The sequence below is a fragment of the Triturus cristatus genome, chromosome 4_2 (assembly GCF_964204655.1).
Source record: "Triturus cristatus chromosome 4_2, aTriCri1.1, whole genome shotgun sequence".
In the NCBI taxonomy this organism is placed as follows: domain Eukaryota; kingdom Metazoa; phylum Chordata; class Amphibia; order Caudata; family Salamandridae; genus Triturus; species Triturus cristatus.
In genome coordinates this window covers 391,308,071-391,330,912 of record NC_140586.1, presented here as the reverse complement: position 1 = coordinate 391,330,912, position 22,842 = coordinate 391,308,071, and positions in this window count along the sequence as shown.

Sequence of the window (22,842 nt, the reverse complement as noted above, 5' to 3'; positions counted from 1 at the left end):
AAAGGTTCACTACTTGAACTATGCATCCATTTTCCTAAAAACACTTTACAAAAGTTTGTTCTGTTCACTACTCTTTTCCTTTTGCTTTGTGATTTCAGTACATTAACCATTTTATCTAATGTACGCATCCTATTCAAAATTAAAATGAATAGTTTCCTTTTTAATTCTAATGCCTTTGCTGCAATGGCTTCAATTTCTTTTTTTCTCTTATAAAACTTAGCCTTTTGCTTATATTTCTTCACATCCTTTATCAAATTGGACATAACTCTTCTCTGAAACATTTTTCTACGTATCTCTTTAAACGCTGTTTTTCTGTTTAAGTTAATCTTTTTAGTTGCAGAAGGTATATTTGCATTAACTAAATTCTCAATTTTTTCCTCTCCTTTTCTATTGAAAACATTCTTTCCAGTACAGACATTTTGTACATTTTTCCTTGTTTTGAATATGTTCTTTAAAAGATTTTTTGTCTGCTTACCAGAAGATTTTTTCTTTTTCCCAACATGAGCATCTCCAACTAACATAGGTCCTCCAGTTGTCTTCAAATATAGGTTTTTTTGTGGTCTTTCTTTACTCTGGATTTTGTAGGCATTTTAAATTTTGTTCACTGCTCTTCAGCAATACCTGAAAAAAACTAAAAAAAAATTCCTTTATTTTATTTAAATATATTACTACATTTTTTATGTTCTTTAGAAATCTTAAAATACTATAAACTCCTTTCCTATAAATGAAAATCACAATAACACCTTCACCAATTAAATATCTAAAAACAATTCCTGTGTGCACACAGAGTCATGCTTTGAAATTAGGCAGAAAACGAAATTTCTTTGCCAATTGCAAAGCATACTTTCTACTACTTTTTAGGCAAGTGAAAAGTACTTTTACAGACTGACACATTATGAATCCACTTTTTAGATTCTTAAAAAAGCACATGTCCAAACTGCTTTTTCAGACCAGCACCATGTGTAACCTGGGTAACTGACTACACTCCAGCAAGGGCAACCAGCCTTAGTGATGCTGAATGTATTTGCATTACTGACTGAAACCTCAAACCCCACTCGCTTGTGAATACTGTGCATGATTCCACAGGGTAAGCAGCTGGGTGTGTGCTAAGAGTGTGCTTCTGCACAAAAAAAATGGCTTCCCCTTTCCATCTAATACAACTGTGAAATCACCAGAGCAATACGCAATAAATCTCTGCCTGTAATTCCTATTTGCACACAGAGTCATGTTTTCACATTAGTCACAAAACGAAATTTCTTTGCCAATTTGAAAGCACACTTACTACTCTTTTTTTTGGCAAGTGATAAACACTTTTACAGACTGACACATTTTAAACCAACTTTTCAGATTCTTAAAAAAGCACATGTCCAAACTGCTTTTTCAGACCAGCACCATGTGTAACCTGGGTGACTGACTACACTCCAGCAAGGGCAACCAGTCTTAGTGATGCTGAATGTTTTCGCATTACTAACTGAAACCTCAAACCCCACTCGCTTGTGAATACTGTGCATGATTCCACAGGGTAAGCAGCTGGGTGCGTGCTAAGAGTCTGCTTCTGCACCAAAAAATGGCTCCCCATTTCCATCTAATGCAACTGTGAAATCACCAGAGCAATACGCAATATATCTCTGCCTGTAATTCCTATTTGCACACAGAGTCATGTTTTCACATTAGTCACAAAACGAAATTTCTTTGCCAATTTGAAAGCACACTTACTACTCTTTTTTTTGGCAAGTGATAAACACTTTTACAGACTGACACATTATGAATCCACTTTTTAGATTCTTAAAAAAGCACATGTCCAAACTGCTTTTTCAGACCAGCACCATGTGTAACCTGGGTAACTGACTACACTCCAGCAAGGGCAACCAGCCTTAGTGATGCTGAATGTATTTGCATTACTGACTGAAACCTCAAACCCCACTCGCTTGTGAATACTGTGCATGATTCCACAGGGTAAGCAGCTGGGTGTGTGCTAAGAGTGTGCTTCTGCACCAAAAAATGACTCCTCCTTTCCATCTAATGCAACTGTGAAATCACCAGAGCAATACGCAATAAATCTCTGCCTGTAATTCCTATTTGCACACAGAGTCATGTTTTCACATTAGTCACAAAACGAAATTTCTTTGCCAATTTGAAAGCACACTTACTACTCTTTTTTTTGGCAAGTGATAAACACTTTTACAGACTGACAGATTATGAATCCACTTTTTAGATTCTTAAAAAAGCACATGTCCAAACTGCTTTTTCAGACCAGCACCATGTGTAACCTGGGTAACTGACTACACTCCAGCAAGGGCAACCAGCCTTAGTGATGCTGAATGTATTTGCATTACTGACTGAAACCTCAAACCCCACTCGCTTGTGAATACTGTGCATGATTCCACAGGGTAAGCAGCTGGGTGTGTGCTAAGAGTCTGCTTCTGCACCAAAAAATGGCTCCCCATTTCCATCTAATGCAACTGTGAAATCACCAGAGCAATACGCAATATATCTCTGCCTGTAATTCCTATTTGCACACAGAGTCATGTTTTCACATTAGTCACAAAACGAAATTTCTTTGCCAATTTGAAAGCACACTTACTACTCTTTTTTTTGGCAAGTGATAAACACTTTTACAGACTGACACATTATGAATCCACTTTTTAGATTCTTAAAAAAGCACATGTCCAAACTGCTTTTTCAGACCAGCACCATGTGTAACCTGGGTAACTGACTACACTCCAGCAAGGGCAACCAGCCTTAGTGATGCTGAATGTATTTGCATTACTGACTGAAACCTCAAACCCCACTCGCTTGTGAATACTGTGCATGATTCCACAGGGTAAGCAGCTGGGTGTGTGCTAAGAGTGTGCTTCTGCACCAAAAAATGACTCCTCCTTTCCATCTAATGCAACTGTGAAATCACCAGAGCAATACGCAATAAATCTCTGCCTGTAATTCCTATTTGCACACAGAGTCATGTTTTCACATTAGTCACAAAACGAAATTTCTTTGCCAATTTGAAAGCACACTTACTACTCTTTTTTTTGGCAAGTGATAAACACTTTTACAGACTGACAGATTATGAATCCACTTTTTAGATTCTTAAAAAAGCACATGTCCAAACTGCTTTTTCAGACCAGCACCATGTGTAACCTGGGTAACTGACTACACTCCAGCAAGGGCAACCAGCCTTAGTGATGCTGAATGTATTTGCATTACTGACTGAAACCTCAAACCCCACTCGCTTGTGAATACTGTGCATGATTCCACAGGGTAAGCAGCTGGGTGTGTGCTAAGAGTCTGCTTCTGCACCAAAAAATGGCTCCCCCTTTCCATCTAATGCAACTGTGAAATCACCAGAGCAATACGCAATAAATCTCTGCCTGTAATTCCTATATGCACACAGAGTCATGTTTTCACATTAGTCACAAAACGAAATTTCTTTGCCAATTTGAAAGCACACTTACTACTCTTTTTTTTGGCAAGTGATAAACACTTTTACAGACTGACACATTTTAAAGCAACTTTTCAGATTCTTAAAAAAGCACATGTCCAAACTGCTTTTTCAGACCAGCACCATGTGTAACCTGGGTGACTGCCTACACTCCAGCAAGGGCAACCAGCCTTACTGATGCTGTATGTATTTGCATTACTGAGTCCAACCTCAAACCCTTAAAGTATTCTTTATTTTTACCAGTACACCTTAATTTATCGTGAAAACATAGTCCATATTATTTTACATGTTCCTCACATTTAAATTTCTCCCAAAACAGAAAATAATAAACACAACTTCAACAAAAGGAATTCCATTTCTATTATTCATTTCTTAATTTACCATATACATCCCCTCTCAAACTCTAAACTCACCTTTAAAATTAGTTAGCTGTGAAAGAAATGTGGCACTCAAACAGCAGATTATCAGAGCCAGGATCTCTGTTCTTTACACCTCTCTCCTCTCAGCAGAACCAGATAATGGCAAACTTTCCCTCTCTTTTTCCACACATATACATGTTAATTTCAAATCTCAGTGCTTCCCCCTTTTTTTCAAATGTAATCACACATTTCTATTGGTTGAAAACCAACCCTTTTCCAAAAGTACCCTTCCCCCAACTTGACTTCTGCCTAGTACCCTTCCCCCAACTTGACTTCTGCCTGCTACCATAGCAACAGCTCATGGAACACTGCTGTGTGGAGTTAGGTCAGAAGTTCACCAAACAATGTTTCAATTCCACAGAGCAAGAGTGCTTGACTTTTCAAACCTAACAGCAAATCCATAGTACTGTTCTTTGGTAACACATTTTTCTGTACCAATACAAAACATGCTTCTATTAATTTACACATACAGCCTAGTTTTTATTCTAGAATGGTATGAAACAGCCAATCAGTTCTTTTTTTTATGAAAAAAATATGTATGCCTCCATTTCCAAACTGTCTTTCATTTCTTTTTACCATTCTACTGAATTACACCTCCTGAGTGCATCCAGTTCTCCTTTGAAGATGTTCACAGTGTGGACTGTAGGGCACAGCTATGTCTTCTGGAGTGAAAAGTATGCAGAGAAAACAGATATGGTGAGAGACCTTGCTTTGCCAAATGTAGACATTAAATGGATTGGTCAGAGAGGGTTAAAGTGGCACCAATTGATGCCATTGGTGAAATCCTTCATGCAAATCCAACACCCTGACCTCATAATAGTGCACTGTGGTGGCAATGACCTAGGCACTTTGACTGGGGTAGGTCTGGAAATGCTTATGAAGGACACCTTTGCACAACTGTTTTCACTTTTCCCTAAAACTGCCTTTGTGTTTTCTAACATATGCCAAAGGCAAAAATGGAACTGGTCCAATCATTTCTGTCCGCAGATTGACAAAGCAAGAAAGCACGTCAACAAATCTGTTTCTGCTTTCCTCCGTGACTATGGTATGGGTTCCATTTACCACAACAACTTGCGTTACGACATGCAAGACATTTATAGAGGAGATGGTGTGCACTTCAATGATGAAGGGAACAGAGTCTTCCTCTTGAACCTTAGACTCTGCATCGGTACTTACTTGTAGGTACCACTAAAAAATCACTTCATAAACACAACGGCTCTTTTTAGAGCCCCCTAATATCTAAACTTTTAAATCTGCATTTCATTTCTTTTATTTTATTTTTTTTCTACCGTACGCGTACGTTGAGCTTACCGTACGCGTACCCCGCGATTTTTTTTAAAATCAATAATTTTTTTCTTTGTACTTGTCTGTCCTTCTTTGACCCCCTTACAAATGTTAGGGGGTCTGTAACTCTCTCCCTTGCCCCCTTTTCAAGATATCACTCTTTTTTTTCTGAGTGAAACACACGAAATGGCGGCCGCCGCTTCCTGGTTTCGACCGATTCGAATGTTTACTAAGATCTAAGAGCCAATCAGAATCGCGCTCGCGCACGCCACCGTACGCGTACGGTAAGCGCACCGTAAGCGCTCCTTAAGCTGGCTCAGATATATATATTGATTTAAAGACTATTTTCTCAGAATCTACTGAACAGATTTACACCAAACCTACAAAAGGCACTTCCTTGACCTGAGGACTACCTCTCTGCCAAATTTCAAGTAATTCTGTTCAGCCGTTCGGGCTGTAGCTGTGTCTAAAGGTCCTATGGAAAAATGCATGGGAAAAACGCGTTTTGGGACCCCCCTTTTATCTCAGCCATCGCTTGACGAATCCCCCCGAGACTTTCAGGGTAGGAGCGGAGCGTAGCGCCCCACCTATTTTGAAAAATTCGCGAGGATTCGTCGACCGGCGCCAAAGTTATTCAAAATAGAATGTTGCGGATTTCCTATGGAAACGTGGTCCTAACTATAACTACCTACTGGCGACCGCCAGTAGGTAATATATATATATATATATATATATATTCACTGAAAAAACCAGACGTTTCAGGCACGTTATAGTTAGGAATTAGCATTTAAAAACCCTCATCAATTCACTGAAAAAACCATAGGTTTCAGGGGCGTTATAGTTAGCTGGACTTTTCACTCGGACAAAACCATTGAAATTCCCCCGTTATAGTTAGTTCAGCTAACTATAACTCGTGCACCCGCAATGCACTGCTGATGACGTCACATATTACATCACTCATGACATGGTCAGTGACATCACTCATGACATCACTGATGACATCTCAAATGACATCACTGATGACATCATCCAATGAATGTGTGTTTTTCTGAAAATTACATATGTTTTATATATGTATATCTCAAGGTCGATGGAAGAATACATGGGTATATAAGTGTCTAAATGGATGATTTGTTTTTGAAAAATTGATTGTATAGCTGACTGATTAAGTGTATCTTAGTGAATACATGGCTTAGTGAGTAATGTTTAAATATGTAAATATCTGTATCAGTCTCTCACTTTGTGTATAAGTGGCTGCATGGGTTGGTGAGTAGCTACATGAGTGTCTATATAGTTTATTAGTTGTTTTTTTGAGTATCAGTATGAGTGTCTGAGTGTCTGTATGGTTCGGTGGGAGGTATTACATAGTGCATAGGTGCATGAATGAGTGACTCACTGTTTGTATGTGTTGAAGACAGCATGTGTGCAGGACTGTATGGGTGGATGGGTGTGTGCATGGGTGTGTTAGTGAGTGAATGACTGTCTCAATAGTGTCTTTATGAGTAACTACATATGTTTTAAACTAGTATATGTGACTATTGGTGTATATGAGTGAGTATATGTGAGAGTGAGGGATTGAAAGAGTTCCTGTATGAATAAGTATGTGTTTCTATAAGTGATTGTTTAAAAGACTAAGTATGTGTAAGTTTCTGTAGAAGTAAGTGTGGTGGGGTGTGTATAACTGTATATGCAAGTAAATGGATGTTTGATTCTTTATTAGCATGAGTGACTATGTGTGTGAGTAACTCTATGGATGAGTGGCGTTGTGTAACAGGATGTATAGGTGTATGAGTACATATGATGAGTGAGTACGTGTATGAGTGACTGTATAGGACTGTTGGTGAATGAGTGGATGTATGTGGATCTTAGAATTACTGAATAGGTTGTAGTAACTGATATTGTTATGTCCATTGTTTTGAAAATTTTAGTTTCTATTTTTGAATGTGTGTATCAAAGGTTACATTAGGGGGAAAGGAGGTCTGCCACTCTATCACAAGGATGATGTCATCAGTGATGTCATTTGAGATGTCATCAGTGATGTCATGAGTAATGTCACTGACCATGTCATGAGTGATGTAATATGTGACGTCATCAGCAGTGCATTGCGGGCGCGCGAGTTATAGTTAGCTGAACTAACTATAACAGGGGAATTTCAATGGTTTTGCACGAGTGAAAAGTCCAGCTAACTATAACGCCCCTGAAACCTATGGTTTTTTCAGTGAATTTCTAAGGTTTTTTAAATGCTAATTCCTAACTATAACGTGCCTGAAACCTATGGTTTTTTCAGTGAATTTCAAAGGTTTTTTAAATGCTAATTTCTAACTATGCCTACAGAGATAGGACATGTGAAGAAAGAAGAAGAAATGCACAGAAAGAAAAAAAAGAAATGCAGAAAGAAGCAACAGAAGTCCTCAAAGACGAAGAAAAGTGCAGGAAGAAGGATAACGTGCAGAAAGAACAAACAGAAGAGCAGAAAGAAGCCTTGTTTCAAAATCATCCTGTACCAACAACTTTTTCAAACGGATACTGGTGGTAACTGAGTCTGACGAACCAGTCCTAGAGCCAGTGCTATGTTAAAAGACACTCAGAATACAGTGAAAACACCTACATACACTAGGGAACACTATGCGTTGGGGTCCCCCTGTGATCAGCATGACCTCCTCTGTAAGCCCCTAGTATATAATAGGCCAGCGGATTAAAACGACCTCTTAAAACGCGCCACAAGGCGTGTTTGCACACGTCACCACAGGCCCCGTCCCTCACTTCCCCACTGTGTAAACACGCCCTGTGGCCGTTGTAAGTTGGGAGATTAAGTCCCCTCGAATCCTGAGGGTCCCTAGGGTCCAACTAGACCACTAGGTACCTCCAGTCAGCGCCACAGAGTTGCGTTACAGAGAGATGTAAAAAGGGGCATGGCCTAGACCACCTCTCTGCAACGCAGCGCAGTGGTGCTTACTGGAAGCAGCTGGTCGGCTAGTTGGGCCCCAGGGTCCCTAAGGATTGAAGGGGAATTATTTCCCCAACTTAAAATGCGCCACAGGGCTTGTTTGTACACGTTAACTCAGGCGCCGTCCCCTCCCTTCACCACTGTGTAAACACGCCCTGTGGCCGTTTTTAGTTGGGAGATTAAGTTCATTTGAATCCTGAGGGTCCCTAGGGTCCAACTAGACCACTAGGTACCTCCAGTAAGTGCCACAGAGCTGCATTGCAGAGAGGTGTAAAAAGTGGAACGGCCTGGACCACCTCTCTGCAACGCAGCTCAGTGGCGCTTACTGGAAGCACCTGGTGGGCTAGTTAGCCCCCAGGGGCCCTCAGGATTGAAGGGGTATTATTTCCCCAACTTAAAATGCGCCATTGGTCGTGTTTGCACACGTCACCTCAGGCCCCGTCCCCTCCCTTCCCCACTGTGTAAACACGCCCTGTGGCCGTTTTTTAAGTCGGGAGATTAAGTTGCCTTGAATCCTGAGGATCCCTAGGGGCAAAATAGCCCACTAGGTAAGTCCAGTAAGCGCCATTGCAGAGAGGTGTAAAAAGGGGCACGGCCTGCACCACCTCTCTGCAACGTAGAGCAGTGGCGCTTACTGGAAGCACCTGGTGGGCTAGTTGGCCCCCAGGGTCCCTCAGGATTGAAAGGGAATTATTTCCCCAACTTAAAACGCGCCATTGGGCGTGTTTACACATGTCACCTCAGGCCCTTCCCCTCCCTTCACCACTGTGTAAACGCGCCCTGTGGCCATTCTAAGTTGAGAGATTAAGTCCCCTTGAATCCTAAGGGTCCCTAGGGTCAAACTAGCCCACTAGGTACCTCCAGTAAGCGCCACAGAGCTGCGTTTCATAGAGGTGTAAAAAGGGGCGTGGCCTCAGAACACCTGTCTGCAACGCAGCTCCCTGGCGCATACTGGAGATACCTGTTGGGCTAGTTGGCCCTCAGGGACCCTCAGTATTGAAGGGGAATTAATTCCCCAACTTATAACTGGCCAGGGGGCGTTTGCAAAGTGCTGCAAGGAGGGGGCGTGGCCTCCGGCGCGATGCCGGTCTTTTATTTATTTTATTTTTTTAAGAAGGAGGGCTGTGTGGCCCCCCTTCTTTTTCTAATTTACTGGCCCTGGGGACCCCATCCCCCAGGGCCTGCACCCTAATTTTTTTTGTTGACAAAAATTAATTTGGCCCTCCCAAGGCCTTAATCGGCCCCGGAAACCCCAACCCCCGGGTCATGGCCTTTTTTTTTTTTTTCATTCTTTATGAGGGGGCTGTGTTGCCCCCCTCCTCAGGCCACTTATGGCCCCGGGGAACCCATCCCCCGGGGCCGGCCTTTGTTTTTTATTATTTAAAAAATATATATATTTATTGAAACACCTAGGACATGCTGGACAAACCGTACGTACCTATCACCATGACGATTTGCGTGATATTCATTAAAAGGCGACTATGCATAGAATGAATCCACATGGAATGTATTTACACCGCTAGTGAAGCTCTGACGTGTCTGACGCCCTACCGTGCCGAATGCCGGTACCCCCGCCGGTGGGTACTCTCCAAGTAGACACCCTTGTCCTTTATTTATACAAACATGGGTAGCTATTGACGGGCACATTTAATATACACGCACACCAATCCATTCAAAGGGGATTCGACCAAAATTCGACCAAACTATGCAAGAAACCCCCATCACGGTTAATAAAATACACATCCACCGCCGAATACTTTTTATTTTACTCTCTGGAAAGGAGACAAACCTCACTTGAGAGTCATAGCGTGCTCCTGGCTGAGCCCAATGCTTTGTTACACCCACCAGTGCCCGCCGAGTGCCTCACACCTCTGTGTTGTATTCCACCAGGTAGTGCGTATGCTATGACACTCTCTAGCCCATGTGCACTGTAACACCACCCTGTGAATACGTCATGCCACACTTGCCTTCGCACGGGTTATATTGCCCCATCTAACGTGCCTTCCTTGATGCCTATGTTATAACGCACAGCGCTATGCCATACATATTACAATCTGGGATCCATATCTTTGTCACAGTGCATATGCAACGTTACACTTCCCAGCACATATTTTATATTACAACTTTAGAGACTAGTTAGGTTACACAACACTGCCCTGTGCATATTACACTCCAAGGCGCATATCGCATAGCACGCGCTAGTGCCTGTGCTATCTCGCGCTGTCCAATGAATCTGTCATTGCGCACAATGTATTGCATATTATATTTCACGCCCCGGTTCATCTTATGTCACACTTTTTGGTGCATAGTTTATACCATATACCATATCTAGTTTTCATTTTCAATTGTGCTCTCAGGACTATGTTCTATATAACACTGCGTCCACCTACCCTTTTCACGGGCATTACATTTTGCGATGGGGGTGGAGGGTCAGGGGGTGTTTCTGCCAAGTGAGCCCGGAGTCACAGTCACACACGTCCTCTTTTTCGTGAATAAAAGTGAGATTATGCTGCATACTTGTTCATATTTTAAGTAGTTCGCACAGACACACATTTTAAAAACAATAACGTTCCTAATACCCACCTTCTCTGAACAGTTAGCTTGCTGCCCCATCCACCTCCTCCCTATCCTCTGTTGTCTGAATCCATGGACTAGCCTCCTCCCTCCTGCCATGCATGGTCTGATGTGCTGCCACTGTCCTCCATTTAGCATGATGTACCAGTCCAATCCTCCTGCCCTCCATTGCCCATTTCTATGGCCCATCATTGACCTCCTGCTTAGCCTCTGTGCTTAGCTTGCTGCCCCTATTCTCCTTCCCCCAGCCCTCCGATGTCTTTGTGCATGCCCCTGCTCCATCCTTTTTGCCCACCATGTTCCATGGACCCGCCACTCCTATCTACTCTGAGTGTTCTGTTGTGCTGCCACTCCCCTACCACCTGCCTAGCATTGTCAGATGACTGTAACCTGTCCCTGCCACCTCCACCCTGCCTGTCCACATGCCATGCCCCTATCCCCTTCCTCCTGTCCTGCATGGTCCATTTTATTGCTACACCCTTCTGCCCTCCCTGGTCTGCTGTGCTGCAACTGCTCCTCCTGCCTGCCCCGCGTGGTCTGTTGTGAGGCCCCTTCCCCTGAACTCTCTTGTCTGTGCCCAGGTCCTGACCCTCCCTTCTATCCTCCATGGTTCTTTGTGCATGCCCCTGCACCCTCCTTCTTGCCCATCATAGCCATTGTGCTGCCACTAACCCTCCCGCTTGCCATGCATGGTCTTCTGTGCTGCCATGGCCCCTCCCACCTTCCCTGTGTGGTCAGCTAGCTGCCCCTGACCCCCTCCCACCTTCCCTCCATGGTCTGCGTGTATGCCATCATAGTCTCATTGTTGCTCTCCATGGTGTGTCTTGTTTCTAGTGCCCATCCTGCCTGACCTCCATGGTCATCTTGCTGCTCCTGTCCTGCCCCCTTGCCCCCAGCCCTCTGTTTCCATGTGCAGACCCCTATTCCCTCCCTCATGGCTTGTCTGTTCCATTGTAATGCCCCTGATCCGTCCCTCCTGCCCTTTATGGTCTGTGCTGCTTTAGCTTTCTCTCCAGTCTGTCCATTATGGTCAGCTAGCTACCATTGCCTCTTTCCCCTCTGTTCTCTGTTATCCATGTGCATGGTACTGTCCCCTCCCTATTGCTTTCTATGGATTGTTGTGCTGCACTCCCGTCCCGCATGCACTGTGTGGTGTATAGTGCTGCTGCAAACCCTGATGCCTGCCCTGTAGGGTCAGTTTGGTGCACCTCTCCATGTCCCTCCTGTCCTCTGTTATCCGAGTCCATGTCCCTACCCCAATTCCTCCTGCCTACCATGATCCAATGTACCATACTTGCGAACATTTTGAACATGGTAAGAGGGAGATTTTGAAAAAAAAACTGGGGTATTGATTTTCCCCTTTGAGTTGCATTGTAAAAGAGGAGATTGTAGACAGGAGACAGATCAAATAAAGCCCATTTGAGCTTAAAAACATTGGATGTTTCCTGGCTGAAACGGGTCTGTTGGCATGTATGGTTGTACTACCACTGCCTCTTCCTTCTGCCCACAATGGTCTATTATATTGCCACAGCCTCTCTTGCCAGTCCTGTATTGTTGATTTGTTGCCCCTGCCCCCCTTTCCACTGCCCTCCATAGTCTGTTGTGCTGCCACTGCCCTTCCTGCCTGCCCAGTGTGGTCAAATTGTTGCCTCTGCACTCTCCTACCTGCCTTAAATTTTCAGAGTCCTTGCCCCTGGCCTCTGCTTCTCAACAGTATCCCAATGAACAACAAGATGGCTAACATTCTATATTTATTACAAAAGTGTGGAACGCCTGACGTCATCTTGATGTAATCAAAACTGTAATACCTAGAGTATTTCCTTTAGAAATTACATATATGAAAGGGTCTTATTTGCATCAAAATTATGGTTAGCGCTCTAAAAAACTAAAATGAGGACATATTTTCTGACTTTTCAAATAGTGACAAAGAACTTTTAAATTATTTGCAATCTTTATGTTTTTTAATCCAGTTGACCACTTGATCAAATGTTGCACCTAGGGGAGAGGATGTGGTGTTACTTCCAGAGCTGCAGACTTTGCAACTGGGGAACCAGGTTGGAGTTTCTGCTTCAGCTCAACATTCTGTGATTCTGGTCATATCACTTAATCTCCCCATGTCTACAACCAAAATGAATTTGATCTTGTGTGATGTAACCAATGCTCATGTAAAGCACTCCAATACCTGACAAGTCTGCACTATATAAAACTGCAAATACACACAAAATAAGTGTTTTGCACACTTCTGTCATTGGGCTACATGTGGGCTACATCTGGGTGATATTTGTGCTGCATTTGGGCTCTTTTGTCTCTGGTGGCCATCTTGGGAGATTTGTTTGTTATGAAGTTTCCTAATTTCCTCATTTACTGCTGTCTCCTCCGTAGGAAATGCTTTCAGTTTTTTACTTTGATTCCATCAAGAAGGTATTCAGATATGTCACACATTTGCCATAAATTCTGAATGTTAGCACTCTAGTTGCTCATTAGATCACTGTAGTAAAGCTACTGCTCACAACGGAAGTCTGCTGCTGGTATTAAAAGTGTGTGTTTCAGTCTGCATATCAGAATTTTTTAATGAAATAGAAGAGGATTTGAGAAGTCACTCAAAATGTGCCCTAATTTTTCTTTCTTCAGCACTAATCATAATTTCTATGGCAAAATGAACCCCCTCATTGTGTTCCTTTTTAAATTAAATGTTTTAAGTGTTACCAGTTTATTCCAATCAAGATGGCTTCAGGTGTGCCATTTTTTGTCATAAGTAAGACAGTAAGCACTCTAGTTGTTCTTAAGAACACTCTGGGACATTCTGTCATTGGGCTATACTTGGGCTACATCTGGGTGATATTTGGGCTACATTTGGGCTCTTTTGTCTCTTGTGGCCATCTTGGGAGATTTGTTTGTTATGAAGTTTCCTAATTTCCTCATTTACTGCAGTCTCCTCAGTGGGAATACTTTCAGTTTTTTATTTTGGTTCCATCAAGAAGGCATTCAGATGTGTCACACATTTGCCATAAATTCTGAATGTTAGCACTCTAGTTGCTCATTCGATCACTGTAGTAAAACTGCTGCTCACCAGGGAAGTCTGCTGCTGGTATTCAAAGTGCATGTTTCAGTCTGCATGTCAGAATTTTTTTATGAAATAGAAGAGGATTTGAGAAGTCAAAAGGTGCCCTAATTTTTCTTTCTGCAGCACTAATCATAATTTCTATGGCAAAACGAACCCCCTAATTTTGTTCCTTTGTAAATTAAATGTTTTAAGTGTTACCACTTTACTCCAACCAAGATGGCTTCAGGTGTGCCATACTTTTGTCATAAGTAAGACTGTTAGTGCTCTAGTTGTTCGTTAGAAAACACTCTGGGACATGCTGTCATTGGGCTATACTTGGGCTACATCTGGTTGATATTTGGGCTACATTTGGACTTTTTTGTCTCTATTGGCCATTTTGGGAGACTTGTTTGTTATGATGTTTCCTCATTTACTACAGTCTCCTCAGTAGGAAATACTTTCAGTTTTTTACTTTGATTCCATCAAGAAGGCATTCAGATGTGTCACACCTTTGCCATAAATTCAGAATGTTAGCACTCTAGTTGCTTATTAGATCACTGTAGTAAAGCTACTGCTCACCAGGGAAGTCTGCTGCTGGTATTGAAAGTGCATGTTTCAGTCTGCAAGTCAGAATTTTTTAATGAAATAGAAGAGGATTTGAGAAGTCACTCAAAATGTGCCCTAATTTTTCTTTCTGCAGCACTAATCATACTTTCTATGGCAAAATGAACCCCCTCATTTTGTTCCTTTTTAAATTAAATGTTTTAAGAGTTACCACTTTATTCCAACCAAGATGGCTTCAGGTGTGCCATACGTTTGTCATAAGTAGGACTGTTAGCGCTCTAGTTGTTCTTTAGAACACTCTGGGAAGCTGCAGTAGAACACAAAGGAATCAACTGACAGTCTCTGCCCTTGTTGGATGCACATGTTTTACTGAGAATGTCAGACTTCGTTCTCACATGACTGAGAAAGATAATGTGAATTTACAGAAAATATGCTCTCAGTTTAGCTTATAGATCACCTTCCAAACCACTGTGGGAAAAGCATGAGAAAATAGTTTTCTCTCAAACATGATTCATGATATCACAGCAGAAGGCTTTTTCACATTGTAAAATCACCTTAGAACACACCACAATTCCTAAAACGAGTATGGTACCATCAACTAATGATTTATAATGTAACTAAAGTCTTAAAACCTTCTATTAACTGCAATGCTTTTTAATGAGGTGCTATCATGTATATTGGTCCCAAGATGGCTGCCAACACTTCTTGGATGAAGTGCTGAGAGCCAATCAGATCTCACGATGAGAAGTGTGGTTAGGCTCCGCCCAGATATATATGTGATTTTACTTTTGATTTTCTCAGGAACTACTGACCGGATTTGCACCATTTAAGCAAAAGGCACCAATCTGAACTGAGGACTACCTCTTTGCCAAATTTGGTGTAATTCCGTTCAGCACTTCGGGCTGTAGCTGCATCAACAGGTCCTTTGGGAAAATGCATGGGGAAAACGCGTTTTGGGACCCCCCTTTTTTCTCAGCCCCCGCTTGACGAATCACGGTGACATTTTCAGGATAGGAGCGGACCGGAGCTGGCCAAAAGTTTGGAAACTTTCGCAAAGATTCATCAATCGACGCCAACGTTATTCCAAATAGAATGTTGCAGATTTCCAATGGAAAATAGGTCCTAAATATAACTACCTACTGGCGACTGCCAGTAGGTAATATATATATATATATAATATTACCTACTGGCGGTCGCCAGTAGGTAGTTATAGTTAGGACCCTGTTTCCATAGGAAAACCGCAACATTCTATTTTGAATAACTTTGGCGCCGGTCGACGAATCCTCGCGAAATTTTCAAAATAGGTGGGGCGCTGCGCTCCGCTCCTACCCTGAAAGTCTCGGGGGGATTCGTCAAGCGGGGGCTGAGATAAAAGGGGGGTCCCAAAACGCGTTTTTCCCATGCATTTTTCCATAGGACCTTTAGACACAGCTACAGCCCGAACGGCTGAACAGAGTTCCTTGAAATTTGGCAGAGAGGTAGTCTACAGGTTAAGGAAGTGCCTTTTGTAGGTTTGGTGTAAATCTGTTCAGTAGATTCTGAGAAAATAGCCTTTAAATCAATATATATATCTGAGCCAGCTTACGGTGCGCTTACGGTGCGCTTACCGTACGCGTACGGTGACGTGCGCGAGCGCGATTCTGATTGGCTGTTAGATCTTAGTAAACATTTGAATCGGTCGAAACCAGGAAGCGGCGGCCGCCATTTTCTCTCTCGCACTCTGAGTGGGGATTAAAAAACAAAGGACAAAAACATGTAAAGGGGCTGTTTAGACAGCTCCTAAACACCTAGCCATGTTGGGGGAGCCCCCAAAGATCCCCCAAGGCCAAAAACGGAATTTTAATTTTTACGATAATTTCGCCGATTACGCTTACTGTACGCGTAGGGTAAATTTTTTTTAAAAAAAAATTATTATCCATACTCTCCCCACCCCATGTGCAAATGGTGCCCGAATTGCACCATTTGTGCATGGCATATCACAGATGTGAAAAATTAAAATATTACCTTTCACAACGAAGCGCATCATATGTCCTCCAAGTGCGCATCGTGCGTACATGGCCCATCTAGCATAACGTGGGCACGTGCGCGCACGGTGTGTGAAGCGCACCGTGCGCGCACGGAACGAACTGCGTTAAGTGGGCGCGCATGCCACGAATGGGCGCGCACGCCGCGAAGCGCATCGTGCGTACATAAAAACCCGTACAAATTCACTGAAAAAACCATAGGTTTCACACACGTTATAGTTAGGAATTAGCATTTAAAAAACCTTGCAAATTCACTGAAAAATCCATAGGTTTCACACATGTTATAGTTAGCGGAAATTTTACTGATAAAAAACCAATGAAATTCCCCCGTTATAGTTAGTGCAGGCAACTATAACTCACGCGACCGCAATCTTCTGCTGATGACATATGTGTCTATATGAAAAAAAAATATTTGTAATATATGTATAGCTAAAAATTTATGGAAGAAGACATGGGCAAATTAGTGTCTAAATACAGTATTAGCATCAGCAGAGGATTTTGAGGTTCAGGTTTCAGGTTCTTCACCGTGCGCGCGTGAAGCGCTGTGGGCGCTCGGTGCACTTCGTGCACCGAGCGCCCACGATGCGTTGTCGTTGCCGTGCGCGCACAGTACGCGCACCCCGCGCTTTTTCGAAAAAAACAAAAATGACAAAGGCTAGGGGGTCAGGAACTGTCCACCCTGCCCCCTTTTCACATTCTCCACCTTTGTTTTTCACTGCCTCAGACTGCGAGAGACAAAATAGCGGCCGACACTTCCTGATTTCGACCGACTGGAATGTTTACTGTCATGTAAACACAATTCAGAATTACGCTCGCGCACGTCAGCGTGCGCGTACGGTATGCTTACCGTACGCGCACGGTGCGCGCTTATAGATATATATGTACATTTAACTGAAATTTTCTCAGGAACTACTGAACAGATTGACTCCAGATATTCAAAAGGCACATCCCTGACCTGAGGACTTTCTCTTTGCCAAATTTCAAATAATTCTGTTCAGCCGTTCGGGCTGTACCTTGGACTAAAGGTTCCTATGGAAAAATGCATGGGGAAAATGCGTTTTGGGACCCCCCTTTTTTCTCGGCCCCCGCTTGACTACTCACCCCGAGACTTTCAGGGTAGGAGCGGAGCGGAGCGCCCCACCTATTTTGAAAAATTTGCGAGGATTCGTCAATCGGCGCCAAAGTTATTCAAAATAGAATTTTCCGATTTCCTATGGAAACACGGTCCTACCTATAACTATCTACTGGCGACCATCAGTAGATAATATATATATATATAAATATATATACATATATAGGTAGTAGGTAGGTAGTTATAGTTAGGACCTAGTTTCCATAGGTAAAGCGTTTTTTGTTTTCACAATAACTTTGGTGCCACCTAACGAATCTTCGCGACATTTTCAAAGCTAGTGGCCCACTCTGGTCAGCTCCTGTCTTGAAAGTTTCAGAGTGATTCTCCAAGCAGGGGCCGAGAGAAAAGGGGGGTCTCAAAATGCGTTTTGCCCATGTTACTTTCCATAGGAAACTTTAGACACAGCTACTGCTCGAACTACTGAACGGAATTACACCAGTTTTGGCAAAAAAGGTAGCCCTTGGTTCAGAAAGAGTTCTCTTTGTTAAATGGTGTAAATCCGTTCAGTAGTTCCTGAGAAATTTGAAAAAGAAAACGTTTTGATATCTAGGGCAGCCGTGGGTTTGTGAACCCTCCCAAGCACGAGCTTCACTCTCATTGGCTGCCAACACTCCTAACCAGGAACTGTTGGCAACTGAGTCACAATAAAAGAGTAGAAAAGATATTAAAAAACAAGAAAAGGGGGCAGGTTGGAAACATCTTCAGGGGTCCCACAAGGACACCCAGGACCCACTTTTTAAAATGTTTTCATAATTTCGGCAGAAAGCGCGATGGGGTTGCGAATCTCATAGAAATTATAAAAAAAAGAAGCGCAGACTCATTTAAAAAAAGCCTCCAGGTGGACCAGGTCCCGGAGGCACTACAAATTCATTAGCAGGAGCCTTTTGGGGGCCCCTGCAGTACCTGAGACTGCCACCTCTCTGGGGCTTTTACAAATAACCATGGGAGCACGTGGCCCCCCGCAGAACCGGGACTGCCACCTCCCTGGGGCTGTTAAAAAAAAAGCGTGGGGGTCCTAATCACCCCCACACAGCCCCGCCGACTGCCTCCTCCCCAGGGCACTATTTTAAGTAAAATATCCTGTGTGGGGGGCTCGAGCTACCCCACATGCCCCGGGGGCCACCACCTCCTTGAGGCTTTGCAATGGCTGGAAGGGGCACCGCCCTGCCCCCCCTCCTGGAGCCCTTGATGGCCCTGGGGACCGCCAACCCCCAGGGACAGCTCCTGCAGTTTCCCAGGGTGCCCACCCCCGGTACACTGCTGTTTGCTATGGCAGGGCGGGAGCCGTGCGGCTCCCACCTTGCCATAGCAAACTGTGCTTTGGATTTTTGAAGCTTCCAAAATCCAAAGCAGATTGCTTTTCCACAAGGGGAGCTGCATGCCAGCAGCTCTCCTAGTGGAAAAGCAATGCCGGCTCCCGCAGGAGGCGGGAAGCCGGTGGGACCGTGGGGGCATTGGGGCTCCCCCCATGGTCCTCAACCATGAGGCCAGGTCCTGATGGATGGGGTCCCGAGGGCCCAAAATGGCCCAGGAGGGGGGTCGCGCAGTCCCCGCTCCTCCGTTTTAATTTTTTTTAAAACTAGATTTGGGCATGCCCCAGGGAATGGGTTCCCCAGGGCAAATGCCAATGAATGGAAGTGGACAGTATTTTTTCAACAAAAGTTTGAGTCGCGACCCTAGTGCGGCACTCAGCGCGGCTCCTGGTGTGAACGCGAGGGGTGCACAGCTCCCAGCACGGCCCCATGGTGTGAACATGAGGGTTGCGTGGCGCTCAGCGCGGCCCCCTAGTGTGAACGTGATGGGTGCGTGGCTCGGTAAGTCGCGCTGGGTGCGTGACTCTAAGCAAAAATAATTAAGATTTTTTTGATTATAAACATAGGTTATATGCTGTGTTATTGAGTGGCTCTAAAAAGAGCCCTTGTTTTCATTGGGAGATTGTTGTAGCTACATGTAAGTGTGGATTCAGAGCTTCAGGCTGTTGAGAAACACTCTGTTTCCTTCATCAGTGAAGTGTACTCCGTCACTTCTGTAGATGCCATCCATATGGAAACGTAGATTGTTGTTATAGATGGAGCCCATTCTATGGTCTCTGAGATAAGCAGAAACAGCTTTATTGACATTTTTTCAAGCTTTCTCAATCTGAGGACAAAATTGATTGGACCAATTCCATTTCTGTCTTTGGCATATGTTAGAGTCTACAAAGACAGTTTGGGGGACCAGCAACATCAATTCTGCAAAGCTGTCCTTCATTAGCAATTCCAGACCTACCCCAGTCAATGTGCCTAGGTCATTGCCACCACAGTGCACAATCATGAGGTCAGGGACTTGGTGATGCAAAAAGGTTTTGACCAAAGGCATCAATTGCTGCCACTCCATTTTATGTCTACATTTTGCAAAGCTAGGTCTTTGTCAATACCTCTGCGTTCAGCATACCTTTTGCACCAGAATACATAGCTGTGTCCAACAATCCACACAGAAAGCATTTTGAAGGGAGGTCTGTAGGTAATCAAAAGATGTCTGTAGCTGAGGTAGTCAGTTGGTAGAATGAGAGGTATCTAAAATAGTGGAGAAGATGCTGTTTTTAGAAAGAAGAGAATTGATTGGCTGTTTAAAATCATTGTACATTAAAAAATAGGGTGCATTTTACTTTATTTAAAAAGCAAGTTTCTTATTGGTTAGTAAAGAATGTTTGAAAAGTACAGTAGAAAGGATAAGGTCATGTTCTGCAAAGGCAACCGCACCTGCTATTCCATTTGCAACATTGTATCGTGAACTTGAAAATATGATGAACTTGTGACCTGTCAGTTAAGTTGAATGTTGCATGAGCTGTTGCTATTGAAGCTGGCATGAAGCAGAAGGGGTAAAGAAGTCAGTTCATAAGAGTTATTATCTGTGACCAATGGAAATGTGTTTTACAATTTGAAAAACTCTGGGAAGCAATGTAATTTGTTGCTTATGTGTATTTGTATGGAAAAAGAGAGGGAAACATTGCCATTACTGGTTTTTCCTTGCTGAGGCTGGTATATTATATTGACTGTGTGTAAAAGAAATTCCTGTCTGAGTGTGTGAGATTTTTCATTCAACAGATTTATTTGCAAGGTGAGTTATACATTTTTGAGGTTTATTTAAAAAAGATCCGACATTATTCTAAAATTGTGTTGCTTGAAATATATTACTAAATGTAGAGATGTATATTGGAATTATTTTCATTGTGCTTGAATATTGTTTAAAAAAGAGTCTGTACAGTAATATGTGTATTTTTTAAGATGATTACTGATGTTATTAATTAAGCTTGTTTTTTAAGTCTGTTCGAAGGTATAGTTGAATGATGCCACATATGTTTTTAGATTGTTAGATGAAGATGCAGTACAAATGTGTAGTTTGAAAGATGTTAATATAGGGTGTAGTTTATTAGCCTTAATTTTTTCTTCTCTCTACAAAAGGAATAGTTGAATGATACTGCATGAATATAGATACTTTGGTAAAGATGCAGCACAACTGTGCTGTTTGAAAGATGATCATATAAGGTAATAATAATTAGGTTTCTAATATTAGTTTGTACAAAGGTAAAGTTAAATGATGCCACATATTTTAGGATAGAATGGTGAAATAAGGTGCTGTTAATTAGGCTTCTTTTAGTAGTCTGAGCAAAGGTATAGTTGAATGATGCCACATAATTTTACATACAAAGGTGAAGGTGCATGATAAAAGTGTGGTTTTGGAAAGGCTTATAAAAGGTGTTGTTAATTACACTTCTGTCTTAAGTCTGTTGAGAGGTATAGTTTGATGATGTTGCATATTTGTAGATTGAATAGTCAAGATGTAGCTCAAAAGTAAACCACCACATATTACCCTTGAAGGCATGTTGTACTTATCTACTTAACTAGATAGTATGTAAGAGCTCATCTATGTGTTCAGATTGTATTTATATAGTTGTATGTCTGCTTACTGAATTATTGAGAGGTGCCTGACCGATTACAGGAGTGCAAAGGAAGTGAAATGATTTACTGATTCCATATTGTGCAATCACCCATGTACTCATGCAATGACCCATGCACTAACACATGCAGTGGTACAATCACCTGTGCAGTCCTCTAATCACCCAGCCAGCACCATGTACTTATCCAATCACTCCACCAAAACTCAAGCACTTATAAATTCACAATGTACTCCCCTTGCAGTACTCTAATAATCCAGTCACTAGCCATGTGCTCATGCAATGACCATGGCACTAACTGATGCACTGCTACAATCCCTTGAGCACTACCTATGCAGTTCAGTAATCTCCATGTTACTACCTATGCACTCCTCCAGTCACCGAGCCAGTCCCATGTCCTTATCCAATCACTGCGCCAAAACCCAAGCACTTATAAATGCACCATGCACTCTCCTTGCAGTACTCTAATCATCCAGTCACTACCTATTTACTCATGAAATTACCCAGGCACTAACACATGCAGTGCTACAATCACCTGTGCGCTTCCCATGCATTCCAGCATTCCCCCTGTCACTCCGTGAGCACTCTTCCAATCACCCTGTCAGCTCCGTGTACTCATCCAATAACTGCGCCAACACCCAAGCACTTATAAATTCACCATGTACTATCTTTGCAGCACTCTAATCAACCAGTCACTAACCACGTGTTTATGCAATGACCCAGGTACTAACAGATGTAATGTTACAATCCCCTGAGGAGTACCTATGCAGTCCAGAAATCTCCCTGTCACTACCTTTGCACTCCTCCAATCAACCAGCCAGCACCATGTACTTATCAGTCTGCCAAAACCAAAGCACTTATAAATTCACCATACACTCTCCTTGCAGTACTCTAATCACCTACCCATGCACTCATGCGATGGCCCAGGCAGTAACACATGCAGTGCTACAATCACATGTGCACTCCCCATGCCGTCCTCTAACCACCTACACATTGCTCATTCACACCTTCATATTCCCAGGTACTAACCATGCACTCCAGCAATCACACTGTCACTCCCCGTGCACTCCTCCAATCACCCAGCCAGGACCATGTAATAATCCAATCACTCCCCAATACCCAAGCACTTATAAATTCACCATATTCTCTCCTTGCAGTACTCTAATCATCCAGTCACTACCCATGTACTCATGCAATGACCCAGGCAGCTAACACATGCAGTGCTACAATCACATGTGCACTACCCATGCAGTCCTCTAACCACCTATACACCTATACACTGCTCATTCACACCTTCATTTTTCCAGGTACCAACCATGCACTCCAGCAATCACACTGTCACTTCCTGTGCACTCCTCCAATCTCCCAGCCTGTACCATGTACTAATCCAATCACTCTGCCAATACCCAAGCACTTATAATTTCACCATGCACTCTCTTTGCAGTACTCTAATTATCCAGCCAGTACCCAGGTACTCAT